This window comes from Haliotis asinina, chromosome 2 (assembly GCF_037392515.1).
Source record: "Haliotis asinina isolate JCU_RB_2024 chromosome 2, JCU_Hal_asi_v2, whole genome shotgun sequence".
Taxonomy (NCBI): domain Eukaryota; kingdom Metazoa; phylum Mollusca; class Gastropoda; order Lepetellida; family Haliotidae; genus Haliotis; species Haliotis asinina.
Window position 1 is genome coordinate 56,902,334 of NC_090281.1, and position 5,591 is coordinate 56,907,924.

Sequence of the window (5,591 nt, forward strand, 5' to 3'; positions counted from 1 at the left end):
AATGTTGTGTTATAAATGAAGCTGATGTAGAGCATGGAGACGATGTTTGTACATAAAGTACATTACTGTGCAGTACTTCAAGAGACGGCCCTGTGGCGCAACGGTAGTGCGTCTGACTCCAGATCAGAAGGTTGCGTGTTCAAATCACGTCGGGGTCACATCAAAGTTTTGCTGTTTTGCTTAAATTATGAAAAACATGTATGTGTAGAAAGAGTAGTGTGTGGTGTCGCGTTGTCATCGTAGTTCTGTCTGTAATGAATGATATATAGCTACAATTTGAAAATGGAAGTCAGAAGATTAGGATATGAGTAGAAAATGCATAAAGTATAGCAAAGTAAAACCGATGTAGAGCATGGAGCAGGTATTTGTACTTAAAGTGCATTTTAGGGCATTGGCTTATCAGATGGCCCTGTGGCGCAACGGTAGTGCGTCTGACTCCTGATCAGAAGGTTGCGTGTTCAAATCACATCGGGGTCACATCAAAGTTTTGCTGTTTTGCTTAAATTATGAAAAACATGTATGTGTAGAAAGAGTAGTGTGTGGTGTCGCGTTGTCATCGTAGTTCTGTCTGTAATGAATGATATATAGCTACAATTTGAAAATGGAAGTCAGAAGATTAGGATATGAGTAGAAAATGGATAAAGTATAGCAAAGAAAAACCGATGTAGTGCATGGAGCAGGTATTTGTACTTAAAGTGCATTTTAGGGCATTGGCTTATCAGATGGCCCTGTGGCGCAACAGTAGCGCGTCTGACTCCAGATCAGAAGGTTGCGTGTTCAAATCACGTCGGGGTCACGTTCAAGTTTTGCTATTTTGAGCAGTAAATGAAAATTGTATTTAAGAAGAGGCGTGTGTTTACAGGTTGTCATCGTATTTCTCTCTGTATTTAATGATATCTTATTACAATTGGAAAGTCGATGTAAGAATAGGAAGACATGAGAGAAAAGCAGAAAAATGTTGTGTTATAAATGAAGCTGATGTAGAGCATGGAGACGATGTTTGTACATAAAGTACATTACTGTGCAGTACTTCAAGAGACGGCCCTGTGGCGCAACGGTAGTGCGTCTGACTCCAGATCAGAAGGTTGCGTGTTCAAATCACGTCGGGGTCACATGAAAGTTTTGCTGTTTTGCTTAAATTATGAAAAACATGTATGTGTAGAAAGAGTAGTGTGTGGTGTTGCGTTGTCATCGTAGTTCTGTCTGTAATGAATGATATATAGCTACAATTTGAAAATGGAAGTCAGAAGATTAGGATATGAGTAGAAAATGCATAAAGTATAACAAAGTAAAGCCGATGTAGAGCATGGAGCAGGTATTTGTACTTAAAGTGCATTTTAGGGCATTGGCTTATCAGATGGCCCTGTGGCGCAACGGTAGTGCGTCTGACTCCAGATCAGAAGGTTGCGTGTTCAAATCACATCGGGGTCACATCAAAGTTTTGCTGTTTTGCTTAAATTATGAAAAACATGTATGTGTAGAAAGAGTAGTGTGTGGTGTCGCGTTGTCATCGTAGTTCTGTCTGTAATGAATGATATATAGCTACAATTTGAAAATGGAAGTCAGAAGATTAGGATATGAGTAGAAAATGGATAAAGTATAGCAAAGAAAAACCGATGTAGTGCATGGAGCAGGTATTTGTACTTAAAGTGCATTTTAGGGCATTGGCTTATCAGATGGCCTTGTGGCGCAACAGTAGCGCGTCTGACTCCAGATCAGAAGGTTGCGTGTTCAAATCACGTCGGGGTCACGTTCAAGTTTTGCTATTTTGAGCAGTAAATGAAAATTGTATTTAAGAAGAGGCGTGTGTTTACAGGTTGTCATCGTATTTCTCTCTGTATTTAATGATATCTTATTACAATGGGAAAGTCGATGTAAGAATAGGAAGACATGAGAGAAAAGCAGAAAAATGTTGTGTTATAAATGCAGCTGATGTAGAGCATGGAGACGATGTTTGTACATAAAGTACATTACTGTGCAGTACTTCAAGAGACGGCCCTGTGGCGCAACGGTAGTGCGTCTGACTCCAGATCAGAAGGTTGCGTGTTCAAATCACGTCGGGGTCACATCAAAGTTTTGCTGTTTTGCTTAAATTATGAAAAACATGTATGTGTAGAAAGAGTAGTGTGTGGTGTCGCGTTGTCATCGTAGTTCTGTCTGTAATGAATGATATATAGCTACAATTTGAAAATGGAAGTCAGAAGATTAGGATATGAGTAGAAAATGGATAAAGTATAGCAAAGAAAAACCGATGTAGTGCATGGAGCAGGTATTTGTACTTAAAGTGCATTTTAGGGCATTGGCTTATCAGATGGCCTTGTGGCGCAACAGTAGCGCGTCTGACTCCAGATCAGAAGGTTGCGTGTTCAAATCACGTCGGGGTCACGTTCAAGTTTTGCTATTTTGAGCAGTAAATGAAAATTGTATTTAAGAAGAGGCGTGTGTTTACAGGTTGTCATCGTATTTCTCTCTGTATTTAATGATATCTTATTACAATTGGAAAGTCGATGTAAGAATAGGAAGACATGAGAGAAAAGCAGAAAAATGTTGTGTTATAAATGAAGCTGATGTAGAGCATGGAGACGATGTTTGTACATAAAGTACATTACTGTGCAGTACTTCAAGAGACGGCCCTGTGGCGCAACGGTAGTGCGTCTGACTCCAGATCAGAAGGTTGCGTGTTCAAATCACGTCGGGGTCACATGAAAGTTTTGCTGTTTTGCTTAAATTATGAAAAACATGTATGTGTAGAAAGAGTAGTGTGTGGTGTCGCGTTGTCATCGTAGTTCTGTCTGTAATGAATGATATATAGCTACAATTTGAAAATGGAAGTCAGAAGATTAGGATATGAGTAGAAAATGGATAAAGTATAGCAAAGAAAAACCGATGTAGTGCATGGAGCAGGTATTTGTACTTAAAGTGCATTTTAGGGCATTGGCTTATCAGATGGCCTTGTGGCGCAACAGTAGCGCGTCTGACTCCAGATCAGAAGGTTGCGTGTTCAAATCACGTCGGGGTCACGTTCAAGTTTTGCTATTTTGAGCAGTAAATGAAAATTGTATTTAAGAAGAGGCGTGTGTTTACAGGTTGTCATCGTATTTCTCTCTGTATTTAATGATATCTTATTACAATTGGAAAGTCGATGTAAGAATAGGAAGACATGAGAGAAAAGCAGAAAAATGTTGTGTTATAAATGAAGCTGATGTAGAGCATGGAGACGATGTTTGTACATAAAGTACATTACTGTGCAGTACTTCAAGAGACGGCCCTGTGGCGCAACGGTAGTGCGTCTGACTCCAGATCAGAAGGTTGCGTGTTCAAATCACGTCGGGGTCACATGAAAGTTTTGCTGTTTTGCTTAAATTATGAAAAACATGTATGTGTAGAAAGAGTAGTGTGTGGTGTTGCGTTGTCATCGTAGTTCTGTCTGTAATGAATGATATATAGCTACAATTTGAAAATGGAAGTCAGAAGATTAGGATATGAGTAGAAAATGCATAAAGTATAACAAAGTAAAGCCGATGTAGAGCATGGAGCAGGTATTTGTACTTAAAGTGCATTTTAGGGCATTGGCTTATCAGATGGCCCTGTGGCGCAACGGTAGTGCGTCTGACTCCAGATCAGAAGGTTGCGTGTTCAAATCACATCGGGGTCACATCAAAGTTTTGCTGTTTTGCTTAAATTATGAAAAACATGTATGTGTAGAAAGAGTAGTGTGTGGTGTCGCGTTGTCATCGTAGTTCTGTCTGTAATGAATGATATATAGCTACAATTTGAAAATGGAAGTCAGAAGATTAGGATATGAGTAGAAAATGGATAAAGTATAGCAAAGAAAAACCGATGTAGTGCATGGAGCAGGTATTTGTACTTAAAGTGCATTTTAGGGCATTGGCTTATCAGATGGCCTTGTGGCGCAACAGTAGCGCGTCTGACTCCAGATCAGAAGGTTGCGTGTTCAAATCACGTCGGGGTCACGTTCAAGTTTTGCTATTTTGAGCAGTAAATGAAAATTGTATTTAAGAAGAGGCGTGTGTTTACAGGTTGTCATCGTATTTCTCTCTGTATTTAATGATATCTTATTACAATGGGAAAGTCGATGTAAGAATAGGAAGACATGAGAGAAAAGCAGAAAAATGTTGTGTTATAAATGCAGCTGATGTAGAGCATGGAGACGATGTTTGTACATAAAGTACATTACTGTGCAGTACTTCAAGAGACGGCCCTGTGGCGCAACGGTAGTGCGTCTGACTCCAGATCAGAAGGTTGCGTGTTCAAATCACGTCGGGGTCACATCAAAGTTTTGCTGTTTTGCTTAAATTATGAAAAACATGTATGTGTAGAAAGAGTAGTGTGTGGTGTCGCGTTGTCATCGTAGTTCTGTCTGTAATGAATGATATATAGCTACAATTTGAAAATGGAAGTCAGAAGATTAGGATATGAGTAGAAAATGGATAAAGTATAGCAAAGAAAAACCGATGTAGTGCATGGAGCAGGTATTTGTACTTAAAGTGCATTTTAGGGCATTGGCTTATCAGATGGCCTTGTGGCGCAACAGTAGCGCGTCTGACTCCAGATCAGAAGGTTGCGTGTTCAAATCACGTCGGGGTCACGTTCAAGTTTTGCTATTTTGAGCAGTAAATGAAAATTGTATTTAAGAAGAGGCGTGTGTTTACAGGTTGTCATCGTATTTCTCTCTGTATTTAATGATATCTTATTACAATTGGAAAGTCGATGTAAGAATAGGAAGACATGAGAGAAAAGCAGAAAAATGTTGTGTTATAAATGAAGCTGATGTAGAGCATGGAGACGATGTTTGTACATAAAGTACATTACTGTGCAGTACTTCAAGAGACGGCCCTGTGGCGCAACGGTAGTGCGTCTGACTCCAGATCAGAAGGTTGCGTGTTCAAATCACGTCGGGGTCACATGAAAGTTTTGCTGTTTTGCTTAAATTATGAAAAACATGTATGTGTAGAAAGAGTAGTGTGTGGTGTTGCGTTGTCATCGTAGTTCTGTCTGTAATGAATGATATATAGCTACAATTTGAAAATGGAAGTCAGAAGATTAGGATATGAGTAGAAAATGCATAAAGTATAACAAAGTAAAGCCGATGTAGAGCATGGAGCAGGTATTTGTACTTAAAGTGCATTTTAGGGCATTGGCTTATCAGATGGCCCTGTGGCGCAACGGTAGTGCGTCTGACTCTAGATCAGAAGGTTGCGTGTTCAAATCACATCGGGGTCACATCAAAGTTTTGCTGTTTTGCTTAAATTATGAAAAACATGTATGTGTAGAAAGAGTAGTGTGTGGTGTCGCGTTGTCATCGTAGTTCTGTCTGTAATGAATGATATATAGCTACAATTTGAAAATGGAAGTCAGAAGATTAGGATATGAGTAGAAAATGGATAAAGTATAGCAAAGAAAAACCGATGGAGTGCATGGAGCAGGTATTTGTACTTAAAGTGCATTTTAGGGCATTGGCTTATCAGATGGCGTTGTGGCGCAACAGTAGCGCGTCTGACTCCAGATCAGAAGGTTGCGTGTTCAAATCACGTCGGGGTCACGTTCAAGTTTTGCTATTTTGAGCAGTA

General features: G+C 39.6%; 1 non-coding gene across 1 annotated transcript; it reads left to right on the forward strand.

The window, feature by feature from the left end:
* The first annotated feature begins 405 nt into the window (after positions 1-405).
* Trnar-ccu (transfer RNA arginine (anticodon CCU)) lies at positions 406-477 on the forward strand. The gene has a single exon. It is a non-coding gene; the product is annotated as a tRNA-Arg (tRNA).
* The last annotated feature ends 5,114 nt before the right edge of the window (positions 478-5,591 follow it).